The 27,586-nt window shown below is 37.2% G+C and overlaps 1 protein-coding gene across 5 annotated transcripts in view; it reads right to left on the reverse strand.

The window, feature by feature from the left end:
• Positions 1-27,586, reverse strand: part of MECOM (MDS1 and EVI1 complex locus) — a 671,393-nt gene that overhangs the window by 527,356 nt on the left and 116,451 nt on the right. The window lies entirely within an intron of this gene.

Here is a 27,586-nt window from a genome sequence, read left to right on the forward strand (position 1 = left end):
TAGTTAACTTCTTCATTGTGGCTTTGAATAATCCATCTGTGACTGGCGCTGTAGGTGGTCACCTCCCTATCCAACCTGGATAAGTGATTTATGAGTTTGTGAGGCTCCTTTCCCTCCAAGCCCCAGAGCACTACTCATTTTTCTTTAGACTGAGACATACACACTTCAGAGCCTCACTTTATAAGATCTGATGGTAACTCATGTACAAAAATATCGTGGTAAGTCTAAAAGGTCGGGAAGTAATGAGGAAAGATCCTTAAAGATAAGAAATTTCTGGTATTTAAAGATTCTCCTTAACTTCCAAACTTTTCCTCCCTCTATAACTCAAAAGCAAATTATAAAAATTTTCACTCTTAAAGAAAAAAAAAACCACCCAAAAGGCATTCCACTTTGTTTTATCCCTGATTGTACCCTACCTAGCCTGAGATATACAGAAAGAACCCAATAAATAGCTATGTATTAAAACCCATAATTAGTGACGTCACAATTTCTGCTGTTCCAGATATTTCAATTTAATCATAATAGGTTATGATATTCCAAGCACTGTGCTATTCATTGGGTTTACAAGGATAAAAATGAAATCATTCTTGCCCTCAAGAAGCTTCCATTCTGACATTACATTAATGGGAATAATGTTTTAAGAACAAATTTGAGTGAACAAGTCATTGTGACTATTATTAAGTATGCTAATTAATTTTCAAAAGCTTGTGAGGGAAGGCTTTCTATACATCCAGAGACAGAATTGATAAATAGAAAGAAGTATGTATAGAATAATTTCACATGCAGTTTACATTTTTGTTTTTCTTCTCAGGTTATTTCTACCTTCTGAATCCAATTCTTCCTGTGCAACAAGAGAACTGTTTGGTTCTGCACACATATATTGTATCAAGGATATGCTGTGACATATTTAACATGTATAGGACTGCTTGCTATCTAGGGGAGGAGGTGGAGGGAAGGAAGGGAAAAGTCAGAACAAAAATGAGTGCAAGGAATAATGTTGTAAAAAATTACCCAGGCATATGTACTGTCAATAAAAAGTTATAATAAAAAAAGAATAATTTTACACATATATTAGACACATATTTGTACCTAATAATGGCCATCTCTGAGATAATATGGGGAAGGGGAAAAAAGAAGAAAGAAATTTATTTATTAACTTTGTATATTTAAAGAGAATAGTATGTTGTATATAGTAGGTTTATAATCATTTTTTCATTATACTATGTTATAGAAGTGCTTGGTTTATTCCATAAATTAATTTTTTTAAGATATTTAAATTCTACTAGATAGCGTCTGAGGTGGGGTATGGTGAGAAGAATACACTTACTGATAAGTAAGTGCAAGATATAAACAGTGTAATATAGTGTCAGAGGGTCACTTAAAACTGAAGCAATCCAACTCTGCCTGGACCAGGGAAAGAACTCTTGAATTATAGCTCATCCATATGCCCAAAGACTTGTTAAGAATTGTCTTAACAAAGAATTGTTAAGAATTCAGAAGAACTTAAGACCCTTTTGTGTGGTTTTGTAAAGAGGCCTTGATACTCGAGTTTTCTCCCAACTGCTGTTCTTCTCTAAAAAGACGTTTGAACTCAACAATTTCTGAAACCGGCCAAATAAACATGCATGTCCCCTACTTCACCAAATCCTATTTCAGAGATTCTAATCCAAGTGCCAAGAAATACTTGGAAGCCAAAACCTGGAGGAAAATACATGTGAATATTCACTCTCCGAGTCAAAAATAGCAGCTCCTGACTATAGCGAGGTGAATGCGTATTCTGGGATTAGATCCAGGTTTCTAAACTTTTCCACCTTCTCTGACCACCTCCTTTCATCCCTTTTTTCACATGAACAAGCCTGAAAGGCTGATACAGAAAGCCCATCAGCTGGGCAGCTCTCCTGACACAGGCTGCCTCATTCTTACCCAGGCTTCCTTCTTAGGCCCTCTTCCATCCCCTGCCCCAAAAACTTTTGAGGGCAATATGATCCAGCCCAAGGGCTCACTTCCAGCCGTTCAAGACCAAGAAGCCAACACAATTCTTGGAACATCGCAGGGGGTCAGATCCAAACCAATCCTCTGGTTCCTTCCTATGAAAGACCCAAATTCCTAGATCAGCAAGAATATTTGTCTGGCTTCTCAGGGGTCCTGCTCTCTGTTCAGATAGAAAAATTTCCAATGTCAATCCATCAGGAATCATTTATAAAATACCTACTATGTGTCAGTTCTCATGGTAGGTGCCGAGTATATAAAGACAAAAATGAAAATATCCCTGTCTTCAAAGACCTTACATTCAATTGAAGTACTCTCAAACTGGGCCAAACAGTCCTTTCTTACAATTCAAGATCTTTACTCCCAGCCCCAAACCAAACCAAGTCTTACCTTGAAAATATAGCTGAACATTTACCTAGATCCATTCTTCTTGATCGTACTCTTGACATCTGTCCCCATTTTTGATTTCTATGAGGATGCTTGATTTGGCAGGGAACATTTAAATATCTCCTAGTTTCTTCCTCCTTCAGTAACTTTTTTTTCTTCTGGTTTACTCTGAAACTTCAGTTAACTATCCATGCCAAAAAGGCAACATTTTTATGAGGATATCAACTTGCTCAACTTGGGTGAGCAGTCTAGACTTCTCACCAGCCATTCACTCCTGACTCATTTACTATCTGACTATTCCTCCACTCTAAGAAATGGTTCTTTTGGCCAATGGCCTCCCAATTGTTAAATCCCATAGCCTCTTCTTCCTTGATCTTCCTGAAGCATTTGACTCTGGTGATCGATCCCCTAGCTTTTCATCTTCCTTGGATTTCAAATTTGTATTCTACCAATAGTCTTCTTTTTATTTCTTTCTTTTCCTTTTCCCCAAACCTAAAAGCTATGCCCAAGTGCCAGTTTTGAGCTCCCCTTTCTTCTCTCTTCCTTTTCTCTTAGTCATTTTATCTACTTATATCCCAGTTTTTCCCTCTATGCAGTTGATTCCCCAACATATATAAAGTGTGTGTGTGTGTGTGTGTGTGTGTGTGTATATACACACAAATATACATGGATTATGGATCAATAAATCAAGCTACTATATATATATGTATATGTATTTATATGTATATATATGTATATGTATACATGTAGTAGATTGATTGATTTATTGATTCATAATCTAGACCATTCTTCCAAGTTCCAGGCCTGTTTTTCCAATTACCTGTTAGATTTCTGCCCCACTCCCATCTACGTATCCAATTGACACTTTGAATTCAAAATATACAAAATTCAGATTTTTAGGACACTCTGTATTGATTGATTGATGATGATAGAGATAAAATAGAAGACAGATGGGACAGCTAGGTGGTGCAATAGATTGAGCACTAGTCCTGAAGTCAGGAGGACCTGAGTTTAAATCTGGTCTCAGTCACTTAACACTTCTTAGCTGTGTGATCTTGGGCAAGTCACTTAGCCTCAATTGCGTCAGCAAAAAAAAAAAGAAAATAGAAAACAGATGAGAAGATGAAGATAGACATATGGATAATATACATCCACATATATAATTTAATGAAGCAACAAGTGAGCTTCTATTTAGTCCCCTTTCTGAACATTTTTTTAAATATATTTTATTGAGGTTCCCTTCTGTATATCTCTTCTTGCCCACTAACTTACCATGCCAAATCCCTAAGCTTTTTCTTATGACACATATGTGTAGTCCAGCAAAAGACCCCAAAATCCTGGGGCCCTGACCAAGAGTGCCAGAGTGTCATCCAATACCTCAAGTCCATTACTTCTTTATCAAGGAGTGAAAGGTATGTTACATTACCACTTTAAAAATCCCTCTTTCTGCTGTCAGGCAGCTAGATGGTACATACAGTAAATAGAGCACTGGGCTTGGAATCAGGAAGAATGACTCTGTGAGTTCGAATCTGGTCTCAGACACTTACTAGCTGTGCGACCTTGGGCAAGCCACTTAACCTTCATCTGTCAAATGAGCTGGAGAAGAAAATAGCAAACTACTCCAGTATCTTTGCCAAGAAAATCCTAAATGGGATCATGAATGTGGGATGTGACTGAAACAAAGGAACGACAAAAAACAAAATTTCTGCTAATAGATTATTTCACTGCATTAGATCATGGCTGCCCCAGCTTATGGAGCCACTTAAGAGAACTAGAATGGGCTCTATCACTCCAGTGCCTTAGTTTCCCCAATTGTAGGACAGGCAGAGTATAGAACTTAAAGTCTGTAAAGTTTTGTTGACATCCTGAGACCATTTGGTGAAGAGAGTCCCAGTGGCATCTTTTCTAACACCCAAATTTTAGGAAACTGAGTCCCAGGGGAGGGAAGAAATTTGCCCAACCTTGTCATCCAATCACCAAGAGTCAAATATAGGACCATAAACCTTGACCCTTCCTTAGAAGCAGCGTTCTTTCTATTGCACCATCCTGCCTCTGAAAGACACACAAATTACAAAATCAAGATTTGAGTCCAAGGCCTAGATCTCTGAAGTCAGGACATTTTCCACTGTACCACCTTTTTCTTTCAGTCCTAGATCTACTCCTTACTACTAGTTTTGTGACAAGGGGCAAGAGAATTGGAGAAAATGGTCTCTAAAGTCCTGTTGAGCTAGCTTGAAAATTCTATGACTCTCTTCCAGGGTTGAGGAAGTTGTTCCACTAAAGAGAGCTTGGCACCCCCATAAGTGCCCTTGGACCTTATGTTTTTGAGTGTGTAGATTGCAGTTAATCAATTGTTGATTCATTTAAACTCCTTTGCAGCCACATGCACAAAGAAATCACTGGGTTTCAAGAAAGACAGCAGGCATAAAACAGCTTTGGCTTCCCCTGCCCATATGATCTCACCCCGGGCAATAAGTGAGAAGTCGGTTTAGTTTTTCTGCATGTTTACCCAGCCTTTCCACACGTTGAATTATATTTTATAGATTTATGTACAATATGACACGCAAGCCAGCAATGTGCTTTCTCCTCCCAGTGTGACTGGGTCACTGACATACAGCAAGGCCCGAAGCCAGTGGAAATTCCCATGCCAGGAAACCAGAACAGCCCTGGCTTTCGAGCCTTTCTATAATCAGTGATCTTTAGGCATAGTTTGGCCCAAGGGCTAAAAAAAGCACAGCTGGAAGAACACAGAGGAGAAAGATGCCCAGTGTTTGAGGGTGTCCAGAATACTGAAGGTCAGCGGCCCAAATGATCTGGGTCAGACAACTCATCACTTTTTAAAAATAACAATTATAACCAATATAATTAGCATCTGCATGGTGCTTCCAAGTATTGTGGGTATTTCGTTGATCGTACTATGTAGGTGCTAAACTTATCCCCATTTTACAGATGAGGAAACTGAGATTCAGAAGATTACATGGCTTGGCCAGGTTTACCCAGTCAGTAAGTATCAGAGTGACGATTCTAACCCAGGCCTAGCTTTTGGTCAAAGATTTATGTACTCTATACTGCTGTTCCATCCTTTTAAAGTCAAACCAATCAATAAATATTCATCATATGCTCCACCTAATGGTGGGAACTAGGGATACCAATAGAAAAAATCAAATAATCTCTACTTTCCAGTTCCACTACATGGTATTCTAAGAAAAAATGTATACGTGTAAGCACATTGTTGTTCAGTCATGTCAAATTCTTCATGACCTCACTGGGGTTTTCTTCATGACCCTATTGGGGGTTTTCTCAGCAAAGATACTGAAATGGTTTGCTACTTTCTTCTCCAGCTCATTTTATAGATGAGGAAACTGAGGTAAAAAGGGTGTAAGTGACTTGTTCAAAGTCACACAACTAGGAAATGTCTGAAGCCAGATTTGAACTCCAGAAGACAAGTATTACTGACTTGAGGACTAGTGCTCTGTGTACCATGGTGCCTCTTAACTATCTATATAAGTATATACTTATTTCACATACACAAATAAGTAAATGATAAATAAGAACTAATGTTTCATAAACTTCCCTGACCTCTACCTCTATCGTATCTTCCCACCTCACATGACCTGACCTCTACCTCTATAGTATCTTCCCACCTCACATGACAACTATCCTCTGCACCACACTACATACTACTCTTTTTTTATTTTTATTTAATATTTTTTAATTTAATCTAACAGATTATTAGTATTTCATCTAATAAATGAAATATTACAATAGCCTTTCATCTACCACTCTGCTCAAATTACCTTCCCCTTCCCCCAAAAAGAACAATCCTTATAGCTCCCCCAAATGAAGTATAAAGTCCTGATCATGGCATTCAAAGTCCTCCTCAATCTTACTCCGATCTTCCTTTCCACCCAGATTTCATTCCAACCTCTTACATTTGTTCCACCCTGTATTTTTCACCTTCCTCAATCTTGCCCCATCTCTTATCCCCATGTTTTGTTTGCATCATTATCCCTGTCCTACATGCACATATCTACACCCCCACTGCTCATCTTCGAAAATAAAACTTTACCATTAAAGCTACCTCAGATATTATTATGGGATACATAAAATACAAGTAACTACAGGAAGACTCAGGTGTCCCCAAGAACCCCACTTCCCAGGTAGTTACTGGGAGTCCGGGAGAGCCTATTCACAGTCTGTATGGAAATGTCCTGGACCACGGGGTTAGGAAGCTTCCTTCTACACTTGTGTTTCTCAGGGTTATAGTTCACAGAATCAGGGAATTTTGAGATGGAAGGGATTTTAGAAAACATGAATTTCAATCTCTTCATGTTATAGAAGAAAACTGAGAGGAGGGCGGTGACTTGCCCAGGATCACACAGCTTGCAAACATCTGGAACATCCATCATTCTTCCTGACTCCAAGTCCAGCCTCCATTATATCAGTTGTTCCTTTTAATATCTAATCTACTTATCTTATCATTTGTTTCTCCTCATTTTCCTAAGCATCTTCCACATTTCCTTTTTACTTTTGGCTCTGGAGCTGAGCTCTAAAAAAGTCAAAGTCAGCATTTGGCTCCTCCATTCCTGAATGGTGGCATCCCTCAGCCTTCTTTCACAGATTTTAAGATGGAAGGGATTTGGATGATCATCTCATCCAACTCCTTAATCTGATAAATGAGGAAACTGAGACTGGGGGGGGGGGGAGAGAAGTGACTGCCTTAAAGTAACATGGGTAATTTGTGAGAAAGCCGAGATTCAGATGCCATGACTCCAAATCCAGGACTCTATCACATCACACGTCTGGAATAACCAGTTGTTGGGTCCAGTGCTTTTTGTTTTTGAATTCGTTGGTCCAGAATCAACCCAATTTTGTATTTTGCAAACATTTCACATTCAAGTTTTTTAAAGATCCATCAAATATCGCTGCCTAATGTAATTGTCTATCAAACACAGGCAAAAACTTGCCAAAACATCGGTTTCCTGTGATACTGAAAACAAAACAACTGTCTTTGTCATTTTTCCAAGGGAAGGGAAGCACACCCCTCATTCTCTTCAGTTTATCACCAGCTCCAAGAGAAGTTGATGTACTGAGTCTCCTCTGAATGCAAAGATCCAGCTAGATGCCTGCTCGTGGCTCATTTTCTTCCAATTGCTTTAATATATTCCCATATCATCCCGTAAACTAGAGCAGGACTTCAAAACTCCCTTGGCAAGGATTAGGATCAGATGGCACGCTCAGCCTCAGTTTGACTAACCCTGTCCTAAATCAACAGCTTTGGCTCGTGCTTTTAAAGCAGTCCTGCCTCATTTGAAGAGGACTTGGCGTGGGACTTTGGCTCTGCTATCAGACTGGCCAGCCCTGCTCCCATCAACCCCAGTTTTCTCCACGCTCTGACAGTAGCCTACAAGGAGTAACAGGAGCCAAGTGAAATCTGATGCTGATTTTTAGTAACGCGTTTTTCTCCCCTCAGAGTCCTGAGATGCTACCGGGGATTTACAAGTTGTTTTAAGGCTGTTTTCAAGACAAGCCCATGGTATTTACATAGATATGTGGACCTGTGTAAAATCCTGTGTGGTTCTTTACAAAAGGTGTAGTATAAATGTTCTTTTATTACAAGAAGGATTAGAGAAAGGATGTTAAAACATATTTTGACCAGGCAGCCATATAAATGGCCACAGAAAAGAATGCATCCATTGTGAGGAATTCCCATCAGAGACCTTGGAAATCTCACATTGATTGAGCTGTGCTGGACTTGAAACATACTGAAAAACTTCCAAATGGTAAAATATTAGAAATACTTTTTTAAAAAAATATTTACCAGTTAAACACTAAAGTACTGTTTCTGGCTGACCTTTTCACAGTAGGTTTTTGCCCTACTTTTCTAAAAAGTAGCCAAGAAATAAAGCGATTTTTAAATAGGAATTTGGGGGGAGGTAGGGATTGTTATTTCACTGAGGGGGGGTGTCGTTGTTGCTGAATAGGAGGAACATTTTAGCTTATTTCAAATCTAGCTACTACACCCCCTGTCTCTGCATGGACATCATGCTAATGGAGAACTAACCATTGTAAACAATGCCCTAGAGAATTAGTTGGCTACAGTCAAGAACTATCTGAGCCAACTTCAGTGATTTTCTTTACTACATCATTGCATTTTTGTCTGCCTGGGGATAAGAAGAGTCTCTTTTCGGTGCAGGTTGATGGAAAGTGCTAATTGTGCACACATTAGCTAATTGTTATGATTAGCTCCAAACCGATCTAACCATCCAGATTCCAAACATCAAGTGTGAGGATGCCTTATTACCACAGCCCTATGAAAACATTCAAACAATGAGAAGCTAATCTTCCAAATCGTCCAACCCAGTGGCAACCGGGCAAACACTTCTTTTAGAGCACAGACGTTTAAAAAAAATAATAATTCTAAATCCTGCCCCCACCCAATATTTCAGACATAAGTCTTCTCTCGTAATCATAAATGATCTGTTTTTACAAACACACCATGTCTGTCTTTGGAAAGATCAGGCAAAGCCAAGCTAAATAAATCCAGAAAAATATGCTAATTGTCCACTGACAATTTGTGCTGCTTGGGAGGAGAGATAACACACTTTGGGGGGGGGGGTGAATAAGGGAGGGGGACCAATAAGGAGTGTAATTCACAAACTTATACTTAGATGTGTTTCTCTATTGTGTCAAAATCAAAAGAAGATATTTGGAATATGGGCCATTCACTGTGAGAGGTCACTAGAAGAAACCGCCTAAATGTAGATGTTAAAAATGATGAGTTTTTCAATACTAAAAAAGCAAAAATAAAAGGGGGAAGGAGGGTGAAATCCCTTAGGAAAAGATAATGAGGAGCAAGTTCCTGGATCCTGTCCTTGGTTCTATCACTGAATGTTAGGTAAATCATTTTTCTCTGACTACACTTCCTCGATGATAATAAAAGGGGGGAGTCAACTATTGCTATTTATTCCAAATAAAATTATCTCCTTCTTTCCACTAAATTCAGCAAATATTTCAGCATCTACTATGTGGAGAATAAACTACGGGGAACCAAGAGAGGTCCAAAAATACAGTAACATTTGGTCTGAGCCCTAAAAGTATTTGTTATATAGGATGGATAAAATACATATTCAAATAATTATAATACAAGCTAAAACATAGAGGCAAAAAAATTACTAAGGTTTTGAAATCATTTTGTTAACATTCAAGTCATTTTATCATCAATAAAATTCATTTATTTCCTGAAACCACAGAACCTTATCTTCTATTAAACTTAAACAGATTAAAAACAACAATTCTGTTTTGTCTTGAAAGCTGTGCTTTATGTCAATTCAGTACTGAAAGTAACTTTTAAGGGTTAAAAAAACAGACAGAATTGTCATTTGACATTATACAAATAAAAGTATTTGATCAAATTCAATTGTTTTTATATTGGATTCATTAAAACTATTTGTGTCTTTTAAACAAAACAAGTTTTATTTTTTTAATTCTTCCTTTCAAAAAATGCCAAATCTCTGAAATGTTTCTGTTTATAACTTCCAAAATATAGCTGTCTTCCACTATGCAAAAGATTGTCATAAAGATTATAAGCTTATAGATCCAGAGTTGAAAGAGACTTTGGAAGCCATCAAGATTAGATTTTTTCTTTTTGAGCTCAGAAAACAATAAATAGAAGTTACTGAGAGGCAGACTTTCATATTGGTAGGGGAAAAACTTTCCTAATAATTAAAAACATACAAAAAAATGAAATGAGTTGTTCCAGGAAATAGTGGGTTTATCTTCATTGGAGGTCTTCAAGCAAAAACTGGAAAATCCCTTAGCAAGAATGAGGGTATCCTTATTCAATAATAATCAATGAGATTCTCATTCCACGATGGGTTAAGCTAGCTGGGTCACTTTCAATTTTTAATTTTTATAATTTAGATTTAAATATATTTAAGTATGTTAAATATATTAGAATTTAAATATGTTACATATGATTACATATAATTGTATATGATATATATAATTTAAATTTCTACAATTCTGTTATTTCTGTTTTTTGTCTTATCTGTCTTCCAGACTATAAATCCACAATGATCAAATGGCCCTCCCCACTCCTAGCCTGCTAACCTTTTTCTTCCATGCCTTTCCCAATTCCTCTTTATTCCAATATCTTTCCTCTACTCAATGTTCCCTATTTATCTTGTGTACAACTCACTTTGTGTATATTTGTTTGTGTGTTGTGTACCCCCTTTAGATTGTAAGTTCCTTAAGGATAGGGATTGTCTTTTATCGTTTTCTATAATACTTTGCCTAGTTCCTGGCACAAGGTAGGTGCTTAATAAATGTTGATTGATTGATAGCTACTGTTGATAACAACATATAGCATTATTCATCATAAGACACATCCAATTGAGTTGTGTCTGTACAACAACAAAACATGCAATTGAAAACTGAAAAGTTTCACCAACAATGATAAGATTGATCTCTACTCAATTACAAACTCCTTTGAAAGCAGGGATTGTCATTTCTCATATTTGTATTTGCAACATTCAATACAGAATCACAAAGAAGACAGAAGGGTCTCATACCTGGTCCAAATCTCTGATTTTACAGATGAGGAAATTGAGACCCAGAGAGGCTATATTTAATGGCTTCTCTAATAGTAACACACTTCCCTCACAGAACACTTTGTAACTCTAATGAACTTCTTGTATAATATTGTATCCTGTAATTGTTTGTCTTGATGCTTTCTACTAACTTCAATGACCACATCTCAGCTAAATTTCTATCTCCCCCATGCTTAGCACAGTATTCTATATATAATAGTAGGCTTTGGTAAAGTTTTTAATTTTTATTGTTTTTTAATCAATGTGATGTCTTGGATTTTCCTTTCCAATTCCTTTGCCGGGCATGTGGCTTCTTACTGAGAATATCTAAGTTGCCAGTTATGAATAGCAAACTAGATTTTTTAAAAAGAAGAAACACTTTTTTATTCATTTTACTTCATTTTATCTACTTTGTCTCTTGATATTTTCTCTCCATTCTCGATTTGCCAATCAAATTAATTTAATTTTCTAATTTTCCTTCCTGTATAAAAAAGAGGGCAAAAACTTGTTTACCTCAAGTTGCAATTTTTTTTCTCCATTTCAATGTCTGTGGAGGGTGTCTTGTCCAGTGGAAAGGAACACTAGATAGAGATAATTAGTCTGAAGTTTAGAGCTCAAATCTACAACTAATAATGCCATGTCAATATAACTCTAAAGCTAAAAATTAATTTGAGAAATTCAGGTAATTCTTTAGAGACACTTCTTTTCTTCACTTCACTTCATTGTACTTCACAGATTTTTTTTTAAACAAATTGAAAGTGTATGGCAACTCTGCATTAGGCAAGTCTATTTGGTGTCATTTTCCCAACATGTGTTCATATAGCATTTCTATGTAATATCTTGGTCATTTTCAAAATATTTCAAACTTTTTCATTATTATTATATCACTTAGGGCAATCTGTGATCAATGATCTTTGATCTTACTGTACTCATTGTTTAAGGGAGCCATGAGCCATGCCTAAATAAGATTTCAACTTTAATCAGACAGCAGTTCCTCATTTCTCTCACTCTCCTAGAGCTCCCTATTCCCTGAGACACAACAATATTGAAAATAGGCCAATTACCCTACAATGACCTCTAAGTGTTCAAGTGAAAGGAAGAGTCAAGAAATATGGAAAATTTCATTGTTGTCTTATTTTGAGAAACAGCCACAGCCAACCCAATCTTTGGCAACCACCACCCTGATCAGTCAGCATCAACATCCAGGGAAGACCCTCTACCAGCAAAAAGATTAAAACTCCCTGAAGACTCAGAAGATGACTAACATTTTTAAGAAATAAAGAGGTTTTTTAGAGGATGTTCATTTTTAAGACAATTCTGTTACATGCTTAATGGACTACAGTATAGTATAATGATTTTTATTTACACTGGAAAACCAAAATTCATGTGACTCCCTTTATTATGATATTCACTTTACTGTAGCAGTCTAGAACCTAATCTTCTATATCTTTAAGATATGCCTGTATTTGACATCATATAAATAGTTCTTCATGAAATTTTATTTTTCCCCTTTTAAATGACCATGGTGAACAAATAGAAGCAGAAACTAGAAGCACCACCATGAGTTCATTAACACTGGATTCCCCCAAAACAGGGCTATGTGGATAAAACATGTCCAAGGTACACTGAGAAAGATGCAAACATCCCTGACTGAAGAGCTCAAGATGGTGATTTTTCACTTTTCTTCTCCCTTAGCAGTCTCTAGACATCCTCCAGTATGGTGGCTTGTCTCTGTTTCTTAAAAATTCATTTACCTTTCTTTTCACTTTGTCTTAAGCCAGAAGTCTTGATAAAAGCCACTACCTCACTAATCTATGTGTGCCAATGCTCAAATACATCAGGGGTACAAAGTGTCAAGAGAAGGATTGAGAGGGAAAAGGAAAGATTTTAAATCTATAGGAATTTTGGGGGATCGTTTATTGCCAGATTCACTAAGGGAGGGGGGCTCAAAACTGAAAACACAGAATTAATGATTTGTTTTTAAAACTTCCAAGAACTGAGAGAAAAAAGTGATACCTAGAACCCTATAGGTAAGGCAAGGAAAGCACTACCTGGGTTTTCAGACTGGGTTGATATTTGAGATGGTATTATTATCATTTTTTTGCTTTTTTTTCAGGCTAGATTCAAGAGGAAAACCATTCTCAAAATGGAAGAGCTAAAGGAGTAGCTAAAGGAGCAATCTTGTCCAAGCAGAAGAGTCCAAGAAGAAGACACAGTGGTAGGGATAAGAGTGGGTGATTGCACTATTTACCTAGATCACACAGCATTGCCACCACATAAATGCTACATATGTTTTTTGGTCAACCTTAATGCCTCATATCAATGTCATTTAGTATGCTAATTCATAAAGCACTGTATACCTCATGTCAATCTATACCAGGTTTGTTGTCATTCAGTCTTTTCAGTCCTTTCTGATTCTTCATAGCCCCATTCAGGGTTTTATTGACAAAGATACTAGAGTGATTTGTCATTTCCTTCTCCAACTAATTTTACACATAAATAAACAGGGGATTAAGTGACTTTCCCAGGTTCACAAAGCTAGTAAATGTCTGAAGTCACATTTGAACTCAAGATGAGTCTTCCCTGACTCCAGGTCCAGTATTCTATCCACTGAGCAACCTAGCTTCCCTAACACCAAGTTCAATATTTATTAATTAATCTATCCATAATTAGACAGATTTCTGGGTATTTTTCATTTACATTATATAACACTGGTATCAAACCAAAGAAAGAAGGAACACTAAACCACAGATGGGAATTTCTGTGGACTGCCTATTGACTTAGAAAACATGCTTTTGTATGTTTGTTTTTTTTATTAATCCATCAACACATTCAAATCAGATAGAAACTATTTGAATCTGGTTCAGTCATACTCTGGAATTTTGTGGACTACATACAGCCCATATCTGACACCTCTGTTTTACACCAAGCCTTTTTCTAATTAAGGATCCCTCCAACTATGGAAGGGGAAGGAAAGAAAGATCAAAGGAAGATTATATTATTGGATCTGAGTCTCAGGAAAAAAATATAAGCATTCACAGAACCTGCAAGAGAAACAAAAAGGATGTGGTTCATGATCCCTCCCTGTTCTCAAAAATCTTACAGGGTAGTAAGAAGACAATAGAAACACAAAATAAGTATAAGAAAAGTTCGGAGAATTAAGAGATGAATGTAGGCTAGAAGAAGTGAGGCTTGAATCAGGCTTTGAAGAATGAGTGTTTAGATTTTGACAGACAGCATGAATGCAACTAAGGCAAGAGGAAAGAACAAGGTGTGTCTCAGGGAACCTAGTGAATAGTCCTGCCCAGTTAGAGTAAAGTATTACACTTGGAAAATGGAAAGTTGGTATGTTGAAGCCATTTTATTAGGGCTTCAAATGGTAGGCTAAGAGATCTATACATCAAATACAGCGTAGGCATTACAAAAAGCTTAGAATCAAGAGAACTAGTTTCCAGTCCTTGGTCACTACCTATCGGTCCGGGTTCAACTTATTTCATATGTCTGGGATTCAGTTTCCCCATTTGGAAATTAAATTAGGTCAGAAGTTCTTACCCATGTTTGTGTCATATACCAGATTAGCAGTCTAGTGAAACCTATGATCCCCGTGTCAAAATAATGCTTTTGAATGTATAAAATTAAATATATAGGATTACTAGAATACAGTTATTAAAAATATTTTTTTCAAAAGCAAATATATGAAGCTTGGGCCAAGAACTCTTGGAAGTGATGGCTAAGGTCTTTTCTAGCCCCTAGTCCTGTAATATTTTGAGGTAAGCAGGTCTTAGGGAGAGACAGGAGTGATGAAATGTGGTTTTAAAAAACATGAAGGAAGGAACAAAGAAGCAAATAAATGAAGAACATGATCCAAACAAAAGCAGCTCGAGTCACACAAGGTTATTGTGCCCATTTTTCTTTTCAATGGACATTCTTTTTCTGGATCTCAGTTTCACCATATAATGATCCCAAAGATCTGTTTTGTCTCTGAAAGTCTCTAAATCCAAATCTATCTCCATAACTTACTTTCACTTTGGCAAGAACCAAAGAAGGAAATCCCAAGATATAAAACAGAATGCACATCCCTTTTGAAACCCTCTGACTATGTATAGTCTATTTGGTGATTTTCACAACTGTTTATAGGAGAGGTAAAACTAACCACCACCACCCAGACAGAAGTTTGCTGTTGTGTAACAACAGCAGACAGAAATCTTGGCTCTCCCAAATCAGACCTGGTCTATAGCCCCAACATTATGGTGACTCTGTTGCCACTACCCACAATCCTTGTTGACAGTCTAGCATGATGCCATGCATTTGAGTCCTTAAGAAACCTTATATATGGAAATATGTTTCAGGTGATTGCATATACATAATCTCTATCAAATTGCTTACTGTTTTGTGGAGGGAGGTGGGAAGAAGGGAGAAAATATTTTTAATGAATGTTAAAAATTGTCCTTACATGTAATTGGAAAAAATAATTTAAATGCTATTAATAAAAAATATTATACAAGAAGGCAAGTAAAGAGAGAAGAAAAAACTTGGGCAGTACAAGAGGAAGAGGAGGGAAGAAGATTATAAAGAAAGGAAGAAGGAAGAGGAGAAGGAAGGTAGATATCAAAGAGAAGATTAAGGATGAAAAAGAAAGGAAAGAGTCAGTAAGGAAAGGGGGAAAAAAGGAGGAAAGGAAGCCAGAAGAGGAGAGAAGGGGAAGAAAAAGGAAAAAAGGAGCAAGAGAAAAGCAGAAGGGAGAAAGAAAAGGAAAGAATATGAGGAGATCAGGGGAGAAAATACAAATTTTCATTCTTTTTCATCTTTTTTTTTAATGCTCCCAAGTTGAATGTTGTTTCACATGATCACTAAAGCTGCATTTTAAATGCTATAGTAAGGTTTCTTACTAAATAAAATCATATCAGATACCATCTGCTTCTATCATATCCATAGCCACATCTGGTGAAACACTAGAAAAGTCAGCATAATTAAGATTTAAAATTAGATCTTTAATATTGGTTAGAAGCTATGACATTTGACGTACTTCCAACACAAGGAGGAAGTTTTCTTTGATTGTCAATGGACATTTGAAAAATGACTGGAATGCCTATGATATTTACACAATAGATCTAGAGAGGCCTTTAAACCTTTTGGAATTGTGGGGTCACAATGACTACTTTGTACAGAGAAGAGCCCTCTCAAAATTCCTGGGTTCAAAAATTCAAATAAAACCTAGACCTTCCTGTGGGTGGCTTTTACTCCTTAGGAAAGGAACTGATTTGGATTTGAATTTCTATCCAATTAGATTTTTTTTAACAATCTGACATTTTAAAACCTGTAGAAGTTGGCATCTTTGATAAGTGGCTAGAGATAAACTTCTGAATCACTGGGACCTTTCTATTTCCTGGCAACAGCTGAAATCTTAAAAACATACATACAGATACACTGTGAATAAATATGTACCCAGAAGCCTGGCAAGACACTCGACAGCCTTGATTTCCAAATAACCTCTTGTCTCACTCGCCCAAATTTAATAATTCTGTGACTGAATGGCTTTTCAAAAGCCAGATTTGTCACATATGTAAATAAAAAGAGAATGGAAACTTGGCCTGACAGGTTCAGCAGGTGTTGTCCAAGTCTCTAGGACCACCATCTTAGAAAATCATTTGCTCTACAATGGAAACAATAATATGACATTAAAGCATCAGGAGCAAAAAAAGTAAAATTGGAACATGGTGCTAAGCTGGGGACAAAACAAGAAATGACAATATGGACTGGCCCTCTGAGAATTGCTCTGAGAATTCTTGTTTTGAATCATGAGTCTAGTTCTATTCAGAATCGCAGGGCCTAGGACTTAAAGCTAAAGGCCATCAAGCATAGAGATTACATACAGTATATAGATTTATTCTCTTATTTTATAAATGGGTAAATTGAGGCACAGAATCATTAGATAATTTGCCCATGATCACATATCCAACATGTATCAGAGGTGATTCTTGAAATTGGGTCTTTCTGACTTTTACTTAACCAATTTAAGAATGGACAACTTAAAACAGGACACCCTCCTCTGATAAATACCCTAAATCATTGAAGTCTTCTCTGGGAAACTCACTTCCCACCCCATCATCATGAAAATGAGGCTTCCACATAATACTAAGAATGCCTGAACTATGGCAGAGCTCTCAGTCCTCATTGTGGATCAAACACTAAAGATAAAAGCATGCTCCAAGCAAAACGCTCTTGCCCAGTCTGAGTCTTGTATGCTCTGGACCCAGAACAACAAACATGGCGAATTAAGTGAAGGATGGGTGGCGTCATACTCCTTAGCAAAGATCCCAAAAGGAATGAGAAATCCAAAAATAAGCACTGTTTGACTTAATGTCCTTAAACTATTGGGCAACTAGCTATCACCAGGTAACAAAGTCAGCCTTAAAGGCAAACCTAAGTATTCATTACTGGGCTCCTAAGGAAAATAGACAAGCAGCCTTTCACTTTATAATCTTGAGAGTGGGCAAAGACTTTGACTCCAGTATAAACCTTGGGGGAAGGAGATGGATGTTTTATTGTAAAATTTATTCTAAACTTTTCTCTGGAAAAATCAAATCCAAATCATCCATCCATACTGTTTTTAATGAAATATAAATACCAGTATCATCAGGGGAAGACTGAGCTGAAAAATAATATTCCATCAAGACAAGAAACAGCTACCCATAGAATATAAGCTTCATATGGGCAGGAAGTGCTTCATGTACCCAGAGTTTTGTACCTTGAGTTCTAACACAAATAAGAACCTTTCCAGAAACCTCTTAAATGAAAATTAAAATGCCTTTGAACTCATCTGTAATTTTTCTCTAGGACAGATACTTTTGGCTTACCATCAGTAAAGGTAAATCAAGGAAAAGATACAAAAAGAAAATCCTTTCCCAACATTATATACTGAGCAAAGGTTGCCCTGAACTCAAATCTGCCCCCTGAGGACCACTGACCAATTTCAGGATGGGAAAAATTTAAGATGCAGAAACGTGGTGGTGGGCAATTCATGAGTCAGGACTATCACTCCAAATCATGTATCTTGAGATTCTGATTGCTGACTGATTTTTAATTGATTTTTTTAGTTTATAGAACTTCCATTTAGAATTTATCACTTCTCCCTCCCTTTCCAAGAGACTGATCTCTTCTAACAAAGAATAAAAAAGAAGGAAAGTAATAGTTCAACAAAACTCAACAAATGTTGTGTACTATACACAACACTCTACCCATAACCATAGTCCCTACCACTACCTCTGATTTCTATTTCTGACTCTGATCAGAATCTAGATTCTGATTGTCTGACTCTTTGTGACGCCATTTGGGATTTTCTTGGCAAAAAGACTGGAGTAGTTTGCAATTTCCTTCTCCAATTCATTTTACAGATGAAGAAACTGAGGGAAAAAGAGTCAAGTAAAAGTAATACATTTTATATGTTTAAAAATATTATTCTGAGAAAGGTCCCAGTAAACCACACAGGTTATACAGCTAGTAAATGTCTGACGCTACATTTGAATTCAGGACAATGAATCTTCCATACTCCAGACATGGTCATCTACCTGCCCTACTATTGAGACCTCTGCTGAAAGCTTGTTGTAGTAAATAAAGAGATAGCTTCAAAGCCAAGAAAGCTTGGGTTTGAGCCTTACCTGTAACACCTACTATCTATGTATCCTTAGGTAAATCTGTTAGCCTTTACTGACAATAAGCCCAAAGTCCGAATGTCACCCTGCATTGGGAGGGAGAGTTTCTTCACCAGTGATTTTCTACACCAATAAATCTTAGGTCTGAACCAAAGAGAGAGAGACAGAGACAGTGGTATACCATAGTGGATAAAGAGCTGACCTCAGAGTTATGAATACCTGGGTCCAGGTATTACTATGACACATACTGGTTGTGTGACTCTAGGAGGCTCAGTGTTCTAGGTAACTCTACTAAGACTATAAGAATGGGAAAATGATGTTTCCCAAATCATAAATCAGGTCTCAATCCATAATATCCCTAATTCCTTTAACTGAAAAAAATATCCCATTCATTTCTAGAAATGCTGCCAGTCCCACTGTGCTCAAAATTTCTTAAAACACAATGTTGCTTGAACTAGTCATTCTCAGGCATATGAACATCTCAGGCACAGTTTGGGGAGAGTTGTGATAAAGGGATAATCTATCTAGAGATAGGTGTATGTAATGAATGGAAGCTTCCTAAACACAACAATAAATTCATTGCTTATATCTAGCACATAGAACACTCAAGTATTGTTTGTCAATTGATGGGTTCATTGTCTCCAGATTTCCCCATATCAATTCAAATTGATTTAAGAACATATTAAGCACCTATCATATATAGGTACTATACCAAGTGATGGGCATGTGAAAATTTTAAACTCCATACTCTCTGCCCAAAGTTTATGGGAAGAGGCAAAGAGGAAGGAAGCTAGATGTTCACAGGTTTTTGTATCCCAGTATTTAACACAGAACCTGATACAAAATAGGTAGAACAGATCAATGCTGGGAAAAGGATAGAAAAAGTTCTCTGGGATAATTCAAGAGAAGAAAGGGTATTTTCAGCTTAATAGGATCAGAGAATGGACTGCCCAAAGAAAGGGGCACCAAGACTGAACCCTGAAAGAAGAGAACATTTAAAATACATGTAATGAAAGGGGGAGGTCATTCCAGGGATTGGGAAAGGTTTGAGCAAATGCATGGAGGTGGGAAATGATAAGCTTAGTTGAGGTGGAGGGAGAGAATTCTATAAAATAATAATGCCTGTAGCACTTATCTCCCATTGATAATGAAAAGCACAAATAAAATAAGATATAAAGTACTGTGTAAACTTTAAAAACATGATGTAAATAAAACATGATGGTCTAAATATTCCTTCTATCTCAGGAGCCTGAAGAGGTAGAAGAAATAGTTAGATCACTGCTACTACACTACCTGATATTTGCATCATGTTTTACAAGTTTTTCCCTGTCATAGTCACATCTGTGGTAACAAAAAATAAAGGTTAATTATTAGTCTCTAATCTCATCCCAGAATAAATGCCCCTCAAATTCTTAATTTTTCTTTTTTGTGAAAGGAAGAAATAGAAAGGAAAAATTCCTCAGCTTCCTAATCTCTAAAATGGGGGTAATAACAATCCCTTTGCCATAGTTCTATTCGTTTAATTGCTGTGAAGAGTAAAGTAGATAATTAACATGTTGAAGAATTCTGCAAAACTTAAAGCATTGTAGAAATGCTTGTTGTTATTGTTGTTGCTTTTGCTAAGCATCTAGGTGGCACAATGAATGGAGCACTGGACCTGAAATCAGGAAGACTCATCTTCCCCAGTTCAAATCCAGTCTCAGACGTTGGGTGAACTTGAACAAGTCATTTAATCCTATTTGCCTCAGTTTCCTCATCACTAAAATGAGTTGGAGAAGGACATGAAAAACCCCTCCAGTATCTTTGCCAAGAAAAACCAAAAAGGGGTCATGAAAAATCAGACTGAATTGAAATAATAATAGAAATTACTATTATATCAAATTCTGAGAAATAGATTCAATGTCACTCATACATTTCAGTATCAGGCACATTGGTCAAAGCAGCAAGGCCACTTTTGGGGTACTCAGCACCACATCTTTGAATATTACAGATAAATCCCAAGTGTCCATGTCTCCCCTCTACAGGTAAGACTGATTGGTTTCAGGCTGTGTTTTTCCTTTATGATGGTGAGGTTGGTATGCAAAATTCTGTTCCTCTAGAAAGTTTGAACCGCAACATTGGCCCAGTGGTGAAAGAAACCATCAGAATGCTCCCAGTCATGGACTTTGATCTCAATATACCATTTTTGACATGAAAATCTTAACTGGAAAAATAGGTCATTAGTCAAATTTATAAAATAAATAGAAGAAACATGGAGATCTATTCAGAAGTCCCTGCTTTTGTGAAATAAAGTTATCAACTGATGAAATGAAGTCATAAGCTGGTCATGTGAAGCCGCATTTCCCATAATGTATTGGGCTTTTTTTTTTTAAGGAAAAAATATCACTCTATACCTTTGTTTCTTCCCCTGTGTTGACAGCCATTTAACATGAGACAATCATCATTCCGAACAGTCCTATGACTCACAGCAGGGAATGACTGCCACTCGTGGCAAATCTGGGAGTGGGTCTGAATAGCTTATTTTCCTGCTCCAATAAACTATGACGAGTCATTCAACAGATTTTTCTTTTGTTTCTTATTACTTTGCAGCATTGAAGAAAAATTTGAAAAATCAGAGAAATAACTAAATGGGCCACTGCTTTCAAAACTTATTTAGCCTTTCTCATTTATGTCAAGATGGTGATCATTCACTTTCTCCAATGGTTTCCTGATCTAGCTGGGTTTTTCCCCTAGTCTTTAGGTAGACCTCCCAGAACACAAAACTCATACACACTCACATAAGGAAAAATCCCAAGCCTAAATCACCTTTCCTTTTGTCCCTGATCACTGAGCAGTATGTTCTTTGACTATGCTAACCTATGAAACAAAGCTAGAATTTGTAGCTTAAAAAATAAACCTAAGTACACTAGATGGATGGTCATGAAAAGGGGTTTCTGTTGTTTTTTTAGTCTAGAAATGTTGACAAGAATCTCTCGAGTTGTACTAATTTTATATCATTAAAACCGTCCAGCAAGTATCTCAACACCCACTTAGGAGTTCTGGGAGCTTGCCCAAAATTTGACTTACATGAAATAACAATGAGGCCCTTTGGCCATTCTTCACATATTGCTTTGATTAATGGACTCTTTAAAAGTATATACTTTTTAATGTAGAAGTTTGAAGTAATTAACCATTATCTCAATGGATAGAAGGGGGAGGAAAAGAGTTTGAATCTAAAAATAAAATGAAATCAAATCTTTAAAAAAATGAAGATTTACAGTGCCCTAATAATGAGAGGAATCTAATTATAATGGTTTCCAAAGGATCACAGTCTCATATAGTCAAATGAAAGGAACCTAATTGCCCATCGGATCTATTATCCCCATTTTACAGATAAGGAAATAGAGAGATTAATTGACTTGTGTCTGAGGCAAGATGTAAACTCAAGACTTCCTGATTCCAAGAACACCTTTATTAGTTTAGGATCAGATTCCCCTAGTACTTTGAAAAAAATAAGCATTAATATGTAGTAATTTAACAAAATATTTATTGGGGGGTTGCATTTTTTATATTGTATTTTGAATTTTTTGTCAAAGTAAAAAGTAGATGCTCATCAATGGAAGAATTTTAAGTAGTGGTTCCTGTATGTAATAGACTATTATCAAGTTCCAAAGAAACGGTTCCCTTGTCTGCATTGCTCTCTGACCACCTATAATATAAAATGGTGGCAGCACAAGTCACTTCCAAGCTGGTGGGAGAAGTGGAATTATCCTTTGTTTCCCGCTTTCCCATAAGTGGAAAGCAACTGAGAGTCTCTTCTCCCATATTTGCATCTCATCTATTCTTTCAGTCCCTCTGATGGGTCCTTCTGATTGGTAGGCTTTATGGCCTCCATTTTTTTCTTCTAAATATATTTCCCTATTTATCATGTCCTATAGTCTTGTTGCCATGTACAATGATCTCCTGATTCTGCTCACTTTACTTAGCATCAGTTCATGTTAAGTCTCTCAGGCTTTTCTGAAATCATCCTGCTGATCATTTCTTACAAAACAAGAATATTCCATAACAGTCATATACCACAGTTTATTCAACCATTCTTCAACTGATGGGCATCTACTCAGTTCCACCTCCTTGCAAGAGCCTCCATTTAAGGAAGGGGACCTGCATAATCTTCTCTCCATTTCCCCCTAGCAACAATGCTTTCTGAATTTCTGCATCACACCCTGAATACACTCTTGCCTTCAGTTTCTGCCCCCCTTCCCCAATTCACACTCACTCCTTTCAGCTTCCTTTGGTGTATTGCTTTCATCCATTAAATTGCAAGCACCTTGGGGCAGGAACTGTCTTTCTTTCTTTTTATATATGTATGCCCAAAGCTTAGCAAGGTGCTCCATACATAATAGGTACTTAGTAAATGTTTATTGACTAACAAATGTAGAAAGTGATCAAATCTTCTAGGACATTTTTAGTCTTGCAAATGAAAATCCTCAACTGGAGTCAAAGACAAGGGAGGTGACAATTTGTTCTTGACACCCCATATCTGAACTGAGAACATATCTTTTCACTTAAAATAATGCTAAAAATTTTCAATCAATAAACATTTATTAAGCACGCTGTGGCAAATACTGTGTTCAATGGTTATGTATTATCCAAATAGAAATCCTTGTTTCTTTCAAGATTTAGTTCCCAAGTCATTTTCTATGTGAATATTTTTTTCTGATTATTCTGTTAAAATGATAGTACTTCCTCCTCCTCCGCCTCCTCCTCCCCACCCCTAAAAATTTACCTTCTATTCACTTTATATGTGTGAACATGTTCTCTCCCCTGATAAACACTTTGAAGGCAGGGTCTATTACATTTTTGTCTTTGTAGAACCAGCACCTGGCGCAGTACCTAGCACACAATGAATACCTAATAAATGCTTGTTGTCTGATTTACACTTAAGAAATATTGTGGGTTAAATAGGATTTACGGACTAATTTAGGAACCAAATTACCATTCACAATAGCATTTCTATAGTTCTATAGTAAAATGTTATTCTAAGTGTCCAAAAAACAAATCTGCAAAACCTCATAAGCCAGATATTAACTATCCAGTATATTTCTAAAGAAAAAGACATTTTCAGATGGAACAATCTAAACTTTCATCTTACTCCTACTGCAATCTCACTCTCTCTCTCTCCTTCTCCCCTCTTTTTCTCTCCCCCTTTTCTCTCTCTCCCTCTTTTCTTTCCCCTTTTCTCTTCACTCTCCTTGTTTTTCACACACACACACACACACACACACACACACACACACACACACACACACTTCAGTGATAAAATTGCTACATTCCATAAAATTTTCAGCTGATGCTCAAGATGTCTCTGTTTTCTGAGATCAGGCTGTACTCACAAAAACCCAACTTCCTGTACTGAAAGTTTAACTAAAATCACTCCCTATTTTCATTCTTTAAATGCTTCCTGAGATCAGGGAAGTTTCCAAATCAATGAGCATGATACCTTAAGCATTCTATCATAGCCTATGAATTTTTCAACCTCGTTTCAATGCTATCTTGTTGGCCAGTTTCCTATCCCATGCATTCAATCAAACTTTCTCTAGGTCATAGCAGTAGTCTGAGAAGCCAATCTAGATGAATATTTTTAGGAAATTCTTTCTGACCATTCTCTGTAAACAAGAGATTGAGAGGATTAAGATAGGTCATGCAGGGATTTTGAGTCCTGTTATACTAATTTCTTCTCCTTGACTTTCTTTCAATCAGAGGCATCTATTAAATACTCTGTCTTTTTATATAGAATGATAAAATTATGCTTTCCTCTTACAAATGTGATCACACTGGCCATAGGATTTTCACCTTTGTTGTTTGTTAGCTTATTTTCTCTTTCTCATGATTTTTTCCCTCTTTTGGTCTGATTTTTCTTGTGAGCATGGAGAATTTGGAGATGTGTTTGGAAGAACTGCACATGTTTTGCCTGTATTAGATTGATTGCTCACTGTTCAGGGGGTGAGGAAGGGGGTGAGGAAGGGGATGAGGAAGGGGATGAGGGAGGGAGAGGAATTTGGAACATTGGGTTTTGCAGGGATGAATGTTGATCTTTGCATGTACTGGAAAAAAGCACAAATAAATAAATAAAATTTTAAAAAATAAAATTTTGAAAAACGTAATCACACACACACACACACACATTTCAGAAAGTAAGATACTCATATATTTGCCTGACATGGTTTAAATTGCCCCTCCACTGGACTTTGAAGGAAAAGAAAAGAGAGATCTGTGTGTTTGTGTTACACTAGATGACCCAGATGAGCAGAGGGTCATCATCCACCCCCGAATAACTCTTTGCTGTAAGAAAAATCACAAAGGCAGCTTTCATCAAGGCATCATGGAAGAGTAGGAAAGCTGGGGGATGGAGTCTGCAGACATTACTCTCCTTCCTGCCCTCAGCTAACCAGCCTCCTCTTTTCCCCTTCCTTCACCTTTGTGAGTAGTGTTCCCCATATGGAGAATGTACTCCCCTCTACTCCATCCCTCTCTTCATTTAAAAGGGAGCTCAAGCACCCCCTTCTACAAACATACTTTTTTCATGATTCCTCCTCCCCCAACTATCAAAGTCCCCCCCTTGGATTTAACTCCTTTCCATTTATATTCCTTATGTTTATACCATAAATACTTACACTTTCACTCAGTGTATCCTCTGCCCTAATGGGAGTTTTCTGAGAATGAAGATCATTTCACTTTTTGCATTTCTATTCCCAGTAGTTAACACAGAGCCCGTCACATACTAAGCACTTAATATATGTTTGTTGATTCCAATTTTTTTTTATTAGTTGATACAAGGACATGGGTTCAGATCCTAGTTCTGCTGCTTATTGTCTGTGTGACAGTAAGTCACCTAACCATCACGGCCACAATTTTGCTCTCGGTAAAATCAGGGGCTTGAATTCGGTGACTTCAAAAGGCCCCTCACTCCTCAAAATTTATGATATTAGGAGCGACAGAAGGGGGGAGGATATAACTTAATGGCTGCAAAAACTCCAGAAAACTGAATACATTTCACACATTTAGAAAATGAGCCTTTCAGCAGTGGCAGCTTTTTTTTCACACACTATTAATAAGAGAATTAGTTCATCTTCTTCCATTACAAAAGGGGAGACCATGATAACTGTGTGCTTCCCAGAGATGTGAAAGGGCTTTGTCAGCATTTTCAAATAGTCTTGAAATCCCTGCAAAGGCCCAGAGGGAAAGGGAAATAGAGGAAAGACAAAGGGAGAGGAAGGGAGGAAAGTGAAAGAAGAGGAAAGGAGGGGAGAGCAAGACAGACAGGGGAAGGGAGGGTTATAGAGGAAAGAGAGAAGAGGGAGAGGGAAGGAGAGTACACCTTGGTTATCTTATCTTGAAAAGGGCAAAAATTCCTAAGGTTCTCTCTGCCTGACCCTCCTATAAACGACTATTCTTTTGTTCCAGCAGAGGGTGCTCCCTGGCAGCTAGCCCAGAATCCACAGGTGATCCATGGTACAGGAGGTGCCCAAGAGCTCTGAGATTCTGCTGGCTGAAGCAGAATCATACAAGCAGATTTTTTTCCTCCCCTCTTTGTCGAATGCTTCAGGAGCTCCTCAGAATTTAGCCCTACCTCATTCTAGGCACTTCATTGGTTCTAGTGTGAAAGGTCCTGGATAGAACAACAAGTAGGAGACAGGGCGAATGATTCACTGATCACTCCTGGGAGTTTCAGGTGGTTTTAGGACAGAATAAAATAAAAGAGGCCAAATCAGCTCTCAAAACTAAGAAAGAATTTATTGGTAAAGACAGCAGACCTAGGAAACGCCGACCTGACCATTGTTCTGGGCATTTCAAACAGTTGTCCTTCTTCTACATCATCCCTTCTCCTTTCTTGAGGAAGCAGGACTGAGAGGTAACATTGGCTTAGGCAGGGCCTGCCAGGGAGTCCAAAACAGCTCACCCCAAGCTGAGAAGTTTCCCACAAAGTATTTTAAGGGCTCCTTAAGAAGATGAGTCTGTCCATTGTGGCAAAAATGAATGACGTGCCTTTTTAATCATGGGAAGGGACTGAACAGGTTTGAGAAAATGAAAAAAAAAAAAAAAAGAAAAAGTCATAAGCCTAGTCTCAGCCAGTTTCTAAGTTGTTAACTATAAGACTGACTGAATGAAAAAAAAGCATTTATTAACTACTTATCAAGTACAAAGGGAAGAGTAATATAGTGACTACTCACAAGTAGCTCACATCCTAATGGGGAAGATCAGGAAAGGGGAAATCTGATGGAAAAAGTTGCCCAAGCCAGGTGCTGATAAGACAGCATTTTGTAATAAGGAAGGTACACCATCTTGGAAGCTGCGCCATCTTGGAAGCTTCATCATAGAGAAAGCATTAGTGGTTTTCTGACTCTGATTCCCCTTCAGAAGTTTTTACATTTGAAGGACAAAGCAAAACCTACAAACAAACAAGCATTTGGATCACAGTTTATTTTCAAAAGATCAGCAAATGAAGGGATGGATCTCTCTAGAGAAATGGGGGCTACAGGAAGAGAATGGTGAAAGTACCCTCATTTGCTGATGAGGTTTCTAATGAAATGCATGAAATAAAATTTTCTTACAACATACTGGACAAGTGACCACCAGCCTTTGCTTGAATAACTACAAGAAAAAGGAACTTTTTACCCCATAATTCCATTCCATTTTGGGACAGGTCTCATTAGTGAGGAGTTTTTCCCACTTTCGAGGCTAAACTAGACTCTGCTATTTCCATCCATAGTTCATGAATTTGCTTTCTTGGGTCAAAAATAATAAGTCTATATACTTTAACATATTTAATATGTATTGGTCTATCTGCCATCTGGGGGAAAGGATGGGGGAAAGGAGGGGAAAAATTGGAACAAAAGGTTTTGCAATTGTCAATGCTGAAAAATTGCCCATGCATATATATCTTGTAAATAAAAGCTATAATAAAAAAAGAATAAGTCTCATTTCTCT

Source organism: Antechinus flavipes, chromosome 3, assembly GCF_016432865.1.
Source record: "Antechinus flavipes isolate AdamAnt ecotype Samford, QLD, Australia chromosome 3, AdamAnt_v2, whole genome shotgun sequence".
Taxonomy (NCBI): Eukaryota; Metazoa; Chordata; class Mammalia; order Dasyuromorphia; family Dasyuridae; genus Antechinus; species Antechinus flavipes.